General features: G+C 35.2%; 1 long non-coding RNA gene across 1 annotated transcript in view; it reads left to right on the top strand.

Annotated features, from left to right (window-relative positions):
- The first annotated feature begins 1003 nt into the window (after positions 1-1003).
- The window catches only part of LOC128559785 (uncharacterized), a 33146-nt gene continuing 21853 nt past the window's right edge, over positions 1004-12296 (top strand). The window contains exon 1 of the long non-coding RNA XR_008372639.1: positions 1004-1081. This is a non-coding gene — a long non-coding RNA (uncharacterized LOC128559785). The remainder of the gene's footprint in view (positions 1082-12296) is intronic.

Genomic DNA, 12296 nt, shown 5'->3' with positions numbered 1-12296 from the left:
ACATCGGCCATAACTACTCATTCAAAGTGCCATCAGGGGCATATGTCATCCTATGGAGACAGCTCTTGTTTCTTTAGACCCTGTTGAGAAATTCATGAACAGTTCATGAATAATCCTTGAACTATTCCAGAACTTTGTTCATGAACAATTCACGAATAGTTCCTGAAAGTTCGTGAACTACAAATGGGACTTTTTACGGCATCAAAAATTCATGAGCGTGGTTCATCAAGTTCATGAACTGGACAGGTTCATAAAAATCAAGAACTGGATGTGTTCATCAAAGTTCATGAATTGATAGGTTCATGAATTTGATGAACAGTTCATGAATAATTATTGAACTATTCATGAACTATTCATGAACAGTTCATCAACTACAAATGGGACTTTTTGCGGCATCAACTATTCATCAAGTTGATGAACCATAGTTCATGAACCAGGGGTTCATGAACTGAAAGTAACAAGATAAATGGAAAGTTGATGAACCCAGCTGAATTAGAAACAGTGATTTTGACAATAGTGACATTACTATAGCAACTGCCTGATAAAGCCTGTCTGAGAAAAGCAGGCTTTCTCAGGTCAATGACTTGAGAACACTTTGCACTGTTTAAACCTGTGATTAAATCCCAAGGACATCCGATTGTGTCCATTTTGCATTTAAAAATTATTACGCCCTCATATGACACTGAAAAAGGTCTTTAAATTCCAAAATATAAAAAAGCAGAAAAAACAACAAAATCCCAAGTGAAATTTTATCCAAAATTCAGTTGCTAGACGGTCTAATTTACTTTAATCTCAAGATTGACATTCAGATTAGATACTAACTTTGTTTCAGGGTCGTGAAAACGTGACATTTTAAAAGGATTTTATATTTTTAAAATGAACAATTTATGACAACACCATAATTACTTATTTGATATTCAGTATACTCATGTTACTTTTAAACCATTCCTTACTGTAGTATGATAAATATATAATTTATACATAAAAAAAAATAAAATAAAATAAAATTATGTAGTATACTTTCAGGAAAGTCTGCATCCACAGTTTGAAATTAGATGAAAGGGACCCAGTCCAGATCCAGGTAGATATTTCTTTTGAATAATTGAACTTGAAATAGATTTTTAACTTTACTTTTCAATGTAAAAAACAAACAATTATAGCCTGATTTAGATTAATTGGGGGCACTTTATAATGCACACTGCATTAGCAGCAAATTACCTGGAAAGATATCTCCACTTGTATTATTTATGCAGCACTGACATGTGTATGTAGGAGTAAAACAGAATGGTCAGGAATTGTTATGTTCTAGAATAAAACTGGAAACTAATGAAGGAGAAATTATGATCAACATAACATGCAAGAAGATAAGCTGTTTTATTTTCTCTCTATTACACAAATTAATGAACTGGTAAATTGGATTGCTGTTTCACCGCAGAATGACGTAACTGCAAACACTTCAAGAAAATACAGGTTGCCACAGATATTGGAAGCATTTTTGCAGAATTTCAGAGTACAGTTCTGTAGAGGATTGAATAATCTACAAGAATGCACTTTAACCAAGGCTTTGATGATGGGATTATATAAATTTTTTACCCCTTCTCTAAAACTGTAACGATAATATATTATTTTGTCTTTCTTCTCAGCCTTGGGGAAAATGGAACATATTATTGGCAATCATTACTACCTGAAAAACAGGTGCTGATACATATTGATGCATTTTTCATGATGATTTGTCATGCACAAAACTAATTTGCTAAAAGAACACTTTAAGAAATATATGTCAGCATGGTAGTGGGATAGCCTAAGGATAGCCTATGGAACAGTGATGGTTGATAACAGCAAAGGGCAGTTTCCTACAAGTAGTATACGGTATAACCTCTAGTAAAGACACCTTGATGGATGAATACCTCTTTACTAGGGGATATACAGTAAAGCATTTTTGAGAAATCCAAAATGTTGGCTATATGTGCAGGTAGTGAATTACATGTTAAAGATATTCAGTGCACAGTTGGTTTGTACTATTTTAAACCTAAAATACAGTACTGTTAATTTATTTTTACATTGGTACTGTCGTGTAAATGTTCATACTTTCAGATATGACTTTAGGTCTAATATATCTTTAAAATAAACTAAAGATGTTAGTTTTGGCAATGAAAAATAGCTATTTTCATAGCCAGTCAGTCTGAGATCTGGTCACAGTAACTGCTTGTCTTCAGCACCGGCTGCGTACAATACTTTTTTGTCTTAGTGCATTCCATCATGCACTGAGATATGAATGTGCATATGCATCTTGAGAGAAATGCAGCTGCAATGTGAAAATAGTTCCAAAATTTGATAAAAATAGATTCAGTTCTGATACAAATAGATTTTTCGGATGAATAGACTTACTAAAATAGAATATTTTATCATACTTTTTTTTCAAAACTTCAAAGATCTGTTAAGAAGCAGTCGTACCCATTAATGTTAGTTGATGAGGAGGAATATTTTGTATTGCACATGGCATTAAAGACAGTATCAAGTTCTTGAATAATACAACACTACTATTATGATTTAAGGCGTCATAATGCAAATTTACAAGATGTAATGTATATTATAATCTACACAAACTTTTGTAGTAATATAATTATTTTGTCTTTTGTTTCTGCTTGGGGAAAATTGAACATATTATTGGCAATGATTACTATCTGGAAAATATATTCCAATACATATTGATACATTTTTCATTTCTGGCATACACTTTAACAAATATACCTATCATGACAGTAGTTGGATAGTCTATAGAACCATGGTGGTTAATAAGATTATTAGCAAAGGGCAGTCTTTTACTCTAGTAATGATATGTTGATATGTGAGCGAATGCCTCCCTTTAAGTGTAGGTACAAATGAAACTAGTATATAATGACAATTACTTGGGAAGTCAAGAATTCTTTTGTTTGTGGGTTTCGTGAATGGTTGTATGGCCTAAGGTTGACAATGGTCAGTCATGGTTTCTATATATCCAAGAACACAGATACTTGGGGTTTGGTCCAGCTATGACTATGCCCTTGTCCACAATTGGTCAAATGTAAACAGACCTTCAAACAGTATGAAAATGGTTCCCAAAAACAAGAGTTAATCATAGAAATACCCAACACTCTGTTATGAAGGATAAGAGATAATGTTTGCTGCACAGTCTGCACAATGGTCCAGCATGTTTGACTATGGTCATGGTTTTGCATTGCTGACTTATGATGCTCATTAAGACAGTGGTTATTCATATGAGTTGACCATGTTCATTGAGATAGTGGTTATTGGTTGACCATGGTCAATCAAACAATGTTTTTTGGCTGATTATGGTCATTAAGACAGTGGTTATTGGTTGACCATGGTTATTCAGACAATGGTTATTGTTTGACCCATGGTCATTAAGACAGCAGTTAAGCATGGTTGGCCATAATCATTAAGACAATGATTATTGGTGACCATGGTTGGCCATGGTCATTAAGACAGTGGTTAAGCGTGGTTGACCATGGTCATTAAGACAGTGGTTAATTGGTTGACCATGGTCATTAAGACAGTGGTTATTGGTTGACCATGGTCATTAAGACAGTGGTCAAGCATGGTTGACCATGGTCATTAAGACAGTGGTAAAGCATAGTGGGCCATGGTCATTAAAGGTCCAATACTAAGGAAAGTGAACATTTTAATTTCTTTTAAAAAGCACAGAAACTATTTCATTTTATTGGAAAATGAAAGTTGGTATGTAGAAATTCGAAATAAATCGCAGTATATGTACAATTATTTTTCTATGAAGTATGAAGAAAGTTAAAAAGACCTGGGGGTCATTCTGTCGATTCATTGAAATTTCAACATAATACACATACATTTCTTTGAGTTCCAAAGACCTTCTGTAAATTTTGACCTGCCAATCTTCATTATTTAGTGTCTTGCAGAAGTCTATGCACTGGCTATGAAAAAATTGCCAACTCACTTTCCCTTAGTAATGGACCTTTAAGACAATGCTTATTGGTTGACCATGGTCATGAAGACAGTGGTTAGGGGACCTCTGTGAGGGAGTGGTTTAGGTCACTGATTTCAAATCACCTACCCCTCACTAATGTGGGTTTGAAATGTAGAATTCTTCATTTGAAGAAGAAAATCGCTGTTAGTTGTTCTATCAAGTTGCTTGTCTGTGTTTTCCTCCATCATCAAAAGCTGGTAATTAGTCACCATGTAACCTTAATTGTGTTTGTATGACTCTTAGCCCCACAAAACAAACAAATCTGAATAACACTAAAGTTCATATTAATAGCTTAGGTGATGAACTTGCCTCTATAAAAAATCCATGCTATATTTTCATTATTAACTTGTTTTCTTTATGTTAAAACTTCAATTTATGTCTTGAAATGTTTTCCTGACTTTTATATCTTTTCTGAATTGTAAGTTAATTATTCCTCCATAAATCTGCCAAGTAACTCTGTTTTCATTTTGATTTATATTTTCATGTACTGAAAACTGTGTTACAAAGCTTTCATGAAGCAGCCATACTTTTATGCAGTGTGGGTGATTTAATGTTTAACTATTGTCATCTTGGTGAAAAATGTGCAGAAAGAAGCCTGAAGTGATGCATCATATACTATGGAAGTGGTACCAAGTTTGAGAATGGTTAGATAATAACAGTATTCACACCATGGTTTGACAGTGGTTAGCCTAGGCATTCACCGTTTTAACATGGTGCTCAGTGGTAGTCCTGTAGGGAGGTAATCTGATGGTTAGAGACCACCAATTGTTTTCCCATAGACTTACATTGTAACATTATGGCGTGCATGGCCTTCCATACATCGAAACATGTATATCTAATTACAAGTTTTTCAAGAACTATCTTAGTTGTACCAAAATATCGGACGAAAAACATATGAATAGTGATACTTTATTTAAGTAATTTTCATGTGAATGAGATGACCCCCTGTTTACATCATTGACATGGCGGGAGAAATTCGTTTGATAAAACTTTTTTTTAATACACATAAAATGTAGCAAATTTTGTCAAAATGTATAATAAAATACTGTAAATGCAGTGAAAAAATATCAATTTTGAAAAAATAATCACTTCCTGGGTTTGTTTACATGACTGACCAATCAGAACGCACAGACGTTACCTTATTCCCAGGTATACACTTACCTCATTCCCAGTAAGTTCCCTGTACTTTTTTGAATTGGTGGTCTCTGACCTAAAGATGAATGTTTCGTATCACATTTTCCAATTTTACAGTGATATTGTGAAACATGATCCAATACCAAAGGTCTTACAAAGTTTCATCAAGAAATGTTCAGTTTTAAGAAAGATATGTACAGTTTACTGAGGTCACCCCCTGTCGATTTATATGCCCAGACTCCGTCCCTGTCGTCATGAGATTGCAATTTTTCGTGAAAATTTCAGTTGTCTGCTTTTGATTGACTTGCAAGTTGAAATACGATTCATTCTGTAAAAAATAGAAATAAGGTCTAATAATTTTGATCATTCTCTAACATTACAGAGATAAAAATGATCCTTTTTGGTCAAAAAGCTCAGATAAAAAATGGGCACACCTGTTAAAAAAAGAGGCCAAAATTTAAAAAAAAAAATCAAATTTCACGCTTATTTTTGCACGAAAACGTCTTTCTACATCATTTACAACAGATTTGTGGCCATTTACATTACCTGTGATGACTTCCGACAAAAGTCATGTTTTAGCTCTATTATAGGTTAGAGACCACCAATTGTTTTCCCATAGACTTACATTGTAACATTATAGCGTGTACAGCCTTCCATACATCGAAACATGTATATCTAATTACAAGTTTTTCAAGAACTATCTTAGTTCTACCAAAATATCAGACGAAAAACATATGAATAGTGATACTTTATTTATTTAATTTTCAGTGTGAATGAGATGACCCCCTGTTTACATCATTGACATGGCGGGAGAAATTCGTTTGATAAAACTTTTTTTTAATACACATAAAATGTAGCAAATTTTGTCAAAATGTATAATAAAATACTGTAAATGCAGTGAAAAAATATCAATTTTGAAAAAATAATCACTTCCTGGGTTTGTTTACATGACTGACCAATCAGAACGCACAGACGTTACCTTATTTCCAGGTATACACTTACCTCATTCCCAGTAAGTTCCCTGTACTTTTTTGAATTGGTGGTCTCTGACCTAATACCCATGTTCATGGTCTGTCATTATCCATCATCGTCATCATAAATTCCAAAGGTCACAATTTTGGCCCAGTCTGAATGAAACTTGGCCATAATGTTTCCCTGACAATTTTGAAACTGGATTAACTGGAGTAAAATAACTAAGTTACCAGGTCAAATGATCAAAAAAACTTTGTTCACATTCTAGAGGCAACATTTTTCTACTGTTTTATCATTAATCTTAGCAGAATGTTTGTTTCTGAGAAACCAAGGTCAATTTTAAAACTGGTTCAAAATTAAGTCACTAGTTCAAACCTTAGAAAATATGTTTGAACTCTAACGGCTACATTTTAGTTATTTTCACTATAAATCTTTCCAAAAACTAGGTCACTAGGTCAAATCATGGAAAAAAACTTTCTAAACACTCTAGAGGTCACATTTTCTTTTTGATCTTCATAAAACTTTGTTTTTTGCTCACCAGAGCACAAAGTGCTCAAGGTGAGCTATTGTGATCGGTCATTGTCCTGCGTACATCGGCGTGCGTCATCCGTCAACATTTGCCTTGTGAACACTCTAGAGGCCACATTTGTGACCCAATCTTTATGAAACATGGTCAGAATGTTTGTCTTGATGATCTGTAGGTCAGATTCAAAACTGGGTCACGTGGGTCAAAAACTAGGTCAGTAGGCCAGATCAAAGGAAAAGCTTGTGAACACTAGGCCACAGTTGTGACCCAATATTTATGAAACTTGGTCAGAATGATTGTCTTGATTATTTCTAGGTCAAGTTCGAATCTGGGTCATGTGGGGTCAAAACCTAGGTCACACGGTCAAATCAAAGGAAAAGCTTGTGAACACTCTAGAGGCCATAATTTTGTTTCAGTCTTGATGAAACTTGGTCGGAATGTTTGTCTTGATGATTTCTAGGTCTAGTTTGAAACTGGGTCATGTGGGGTCAAAAACTAGGTCAATAGGCCAGATCAAAGGAAAAGCTTGTGAACACTTCAGAGGCCACAGTTGTGACCCAATTTTTATGAAACTTGGTCAGAATGATTGTCTTGATAATTTCTAGGTCAATTTCGAATCTGGGTTCTGTGGGGTCAAAAACTAGGTCACCCGGTCAAATCAAAGGAAAAGCTTGTGAACACTTTAGAGGCCACAATTTTGACTCAATCTTTATGAAACTTGGTCAGAATGTTTGTCTTGATGATTTCTAGGTCTAGTTTGAAACTGGGTCATGTGGGGTCGAAACTTGGTCACTATGCCTGATCAAAGGAAAATCTTGTCAACACTCTAGAGACCACAATTTAAGTTTGAAACTCATGAAAATTAATCAGAATGTTTGTCTTGATAAATCTATAGGTCATGTTCGAATCTGGGTCCTGTGGGGTCAAAAACTAGGTCACCCGGTCAAATCAAAGGTAAAGCTTGTGAACACTAGAGGCCACAGTTGTGACCCAATCTTTATGAAACTTGGCCAGAATGTTTATCTTGATGGTTTCTAGGTCAGGTTTGAAACTGGGTCATATGGGGTAAAAAACTAGGTCAGTAGGCTAGATCAAAGGAAAAGCTTGTGAACACTAGAGGCCACAGTTGTGACCCAATCTTTATGAAATTTGGTCAGAATGTTTCTCTTGATAATCTCTAGGTCAAGTTTGAATCTGGGTCATGTGGAGTCAAAAACTAGGTCAGTAGACCAGATAAAAGGAAAAGCTTGTGAACACTCTAGAGGCCACAGTTGTGACTCAATCATTATATATTTTGTCAGAATGTTTGTCTTGATGATCTCTAGGTCATGTAGGATCCAAAAAAAAGGTCAGTAGGCCAGATCAAAGGAAAAGCTTGTGAACACTCTAGAGGCCACAATTTGACCCAATATTTATGAAACTTTGTCAATGTTTGTCTTGATGATTTCTAGGTCAAAGTAGAAACTGGTCATGTGGGGTCAAAAACTGGTCAGTAGGCCAGATCAAAGGAAAAAATGTGAACACTCTAAGAGGCCACAGTTTTGACTCAATCTTTATGAAACTTGGTCAGAATGTTTATCTTGATGATCTCTAGGTAAAGTTCGAATCTGGGTCATGTGGGGTCAAAAGTAGATCAGTAGGCCAGATCAAAGGAAAACTTGTGAACACTGTAGAGGCCACAGTTGTGACCGAATATTTATGAAACTTTGTCAGAATGTTGGTCTTGATGATTTCTAGGGCAGATTTGAAACTGGGTCATGTGGGGTCTAAAACTAGGTCAGTAGGCCAGATTAAAGGAAAAGATTGTGAACTCTCTAGAGGCCACAGTTGTGACTCAGTCTTTTTGAAACTTGGTCAGAATGTTTCTCTTGATGATCTCTAGGTCAAGTTTTAATCTGGGTCATTTGGGATCAAAAACTAGGTCACATGGTCAAATCAAAGGAAAAGTTTGTGAACACTCTAAAGGCAACAGTTGTGACTCAGTCTATATCAAACTTGGTCAGAATGTTTGTCTTGATGATCTTTAGGTTAATTTCGAAACTAGGTCATTTGGGGTTAAAAACTAGGTCAGTTAGCCAGATAAACTCTGGTGAGTGATATAGGGCCATGATGGCTCTCTTGTTATAAAATCTAGGTGTAGTTTGTAAGTGGAATGTCTGAGATAAAAAGTAGGTCACTGTTTTAAATCATAGGAAAGCCTTGTTATCACTAGAGGCTAAATTGTCTGCCTGAACTACACTAAACTTTGTCAGAATGTTATAAATTGTGGAATCTTGGTCATGTTTAAAGTTGGGTTATTTAAAGTAAAAATCTAGGTCACTAAGTAAATAAAAGAGAGAACCTTATCAACACATCACATGTCTTATTTTTACCTGATCTTGATAGAACTTTACCAGAATGTTGTCTCTGAAATCTAGGTCAAGTTTGAAACTTGGTATACTAAGGTCAAGAATTAGGTCAATAGGTCTAATGATATAACAGTACTACCTTAGAGGCCACACTTTCTAGATAATCTTCATAAAACTTTGTTAGAATCATTGTCTCTGATGTCTAGGTAATGTTAAGTAAAATCATCAGATTATAGAAAAAATTCTTGTTAACACTCTAAAAGTCTCACTTTCTCCCTGATCTTTATGAAACTTTGTTTGAATATTTATTTCTATATGGTCTAGGTCAATACTGAACTTGGTTACTTCAGGTCAAAAACAAGATCATTTAAGGTCAGATCATAAAAAAAAACATGTTAATGCTGCATCTCAAGACAAAAACAAGGCCACTAGGTGAGTTTATGTATGGAAAAATCATGTTTACATAATAGAGGCTATACTTTATTCATAGAATCTAAGTGTCACTAGGTCCAGTCATATAAAAAAATGTTAACATTCTACTTGATTTTCATGAAACATGGTCAAAATGTTTGTTTTAATGAAATAAAAGGTAAAATTGGACGCTGTGTTACCTGGATTAAGAAGTAGAACAGGTGGGTGATATAAGACCTTCGTTGCTCTCTTGTTAACCAAATGTGCATTATATCATGCATTGTGTAGCTTTTTATGCAAAATCATTCAAGAAAATTCAGTAGCAAGTCTCAAAATAAGATAAGGCAGCCCCAGCTCTGATACAAATAGATTTATCTGTCAAATGATAGAACTAAAATAGAAATTTATCTACATTTTTCAAAATTAAAACAAAAAATTGTAAAGAAATAATCAAAGCTGCAAAAACTTTTATTGGAAGCACTTTGTAATGCACACTGCATTAGCAGCAAATTACCTGGAAAGATATCTTGGCTTGTATTATTTATGCAGCATTGACATGTGTAAGTACGAGTAAAACAGAATGTCCAGGAATTGTTATGTTCTAGAATAAAACTGAAAACTAATGAAGAAGAAATTATGATCAACATAACATGCAAGAATATAAGGTGTATTACACAAATTAATGAACTGGTAAATTAGATAGCTAGATCTATTGACATAACTGCAATTACTTTCAGAAAATACAGGTTGCCAGAATATTAGAAATGTGTTTGCAGAATTTTACAGTTTAATAAGCATTTTGAATACTCCATAATGCACTTTTACCAGAGCCTACTACCACCGACCAGCCCATCAAACAGCACCCCAACCTCCACCAACCCTCACCCCATCAACCTGCATCCCCGCCTTTCCTGAACCAACCCATCATCCAGGACCCCATCCCACCTACCAGCACTCCGTCCCATCAACAGCCCACCAGCCAGCACCCCCTCCCATCAACCAACACAAGTCCTTCCATTGTAAACGAGTGATGTACATTCATACAAAGGCGGTAGTGGGGAACCAATATCCTGCTGACACATCTAGTTTTTTGTAAATCTTCTAATTGGCAATATTTTGTGCATACAATGCAGCCTTTCTGCTAATGTTTTTCTATCTAATTGACTAATGTTTTAGCTATCACTGCATCTGTGTTAGTTTATTTCTTGGTTTGAGGTTTGCTTTCAATTAATTCTACAAGCATGTTGCACTGTACTTTATGAGAAACTTGAGAAAAAATGTACAATTCCCACACAGTTGTAAAAGCTTCAAGACATACACTAGGGCAGGTTATAAGCCTAAAGGTAAACATAACATTATTACCAGACTCATTATATAAATTATGCTGTAAGAAAATACAGATCTACAAGGATTCAGATCACTCCACTAGAAAGCTTCTAGGCTTGAAAACTGGCCTGGTACATACTGAATTGTCATGGAATGACAAAGGCTGGAGCTGGTTTTGGACTGTTAAATGTTGACAGTAACACAGCCCCATATAGTAATCTTAAAAGAGGGAATGCCTTTATTCAACCTTTAAGTTAATTCAGCTAATGTTTAAGAGACAATGAAAACTTGGAGCAACTGTGTTGCTTCAAGCATTTCTGTAACTTGTTCTAACCATGTTGAACATCTTACAGACATTTGGCATTCTTCTTTGCAGAAATGCAGCTGGAGTACGGGTGTCCATGAATTGTGCCCTCAGTAAAGTTGTTCAGCATTTCCATGGTTTCTTTACCTCACTTTGAGCACTTTGTGGCTGCCCTGCATCTGTTGTCCATCCTTTGTGTTTCATGTGTTGTCAACAGTTTTACTTTAACTCTCTAGAGGTAATAACATGTTTGGACCATTCTTAATGAAACTTGGTTAGAATGTTTGCATCAGTAAGATCTCGACCTTCATTGCTGTCTTGATTCAAAGAACCCACACAGGCTATGACTAAATAGGTGTGCATCAGCATAACAACATTGCTGTTTTAACACAATATTTAAGAAAAACATTGTTGTCTAGCAGTATATTATAGTATTTTATTTTAGATAGATTGTGAAATAAATCCTACAACTTAATTAAGTACTTAGTACTAAGTGCCAAGCAAGGGAGCTACTGGTATCATTTCTCATGTCTTTGAGGATCAAACTCGCAGCCTGCCACTCTGTAAGTAGAGGCTTTGCCTCAAGGCTGTCAAGGGGGTGGGCAGATTGTCAAGGAATAAGAAGAAATAAGGCAGTTGGTATGGTGAGGAATCACAGCCTTGATGTAGTAACAAATAAAGGATTAATGAGAGCTAAAAGCATATCGTAATAGGTGTTTAAAATTAGGTCCCATTAACCAACTTTCCTTTCCTGAAAACAAAAAAACAACAAAAGTAGGCAAGCACAGTAGATTAAAACAATATGTGGAGTTGATGAAAAAGTTAGCATGATTCTTTCAGCATTTAGTGAAATCTGGATATTGTGCCTTTGCATTCCTAACATGCCTTTGGCCTGTTTGGTTTTATTTCTTCATACTGGACACAATATTATGAATATTCAAACAAAAGCCTTATGGTAAATACTTTATGGGGCACATGCCATTTGGGTGGCTCCCTTTAGGCATTGGTGGCATGTTCCTGAACATTTGTCTTGCTGAGGAAAAAACAAATATGCAAAAAATTAAGTAAAAGGTGCCTGAAATGTATACAGACCAACAATTTTCCAGGGGAGCTATCCCCTCATATCCCTCTAGACCAATTTTGCATTCAACTTTAACCAAGCTGTATCCTTTTATGTTTGCCTTCTAAATAAGACCACAGACTTCCTGAAAACTCCCTTCACTTTCATTTTCTTAAGATAACTGACTTAATCATTGAGGTTTACATTAGTGACTG

This window comes from Mercenaria mercenaria, chromosome 10 (genome assembly GCF_021730395.1).
Source record: "Mercenaria mercenaria strain notata chromosome 10, MADL_Memer_1, whole genome shotgun sequence".
Classification (NCBI taxonomy): Eukaryota; Metazoa; Mollusca; class Bivalvia; order Venerida; family Veneridae; genus Mercenaria; species Mercenaria mercenaria.
This window is presented reverse-complemented; position numbering and strand designations above follow the sequence as displayed.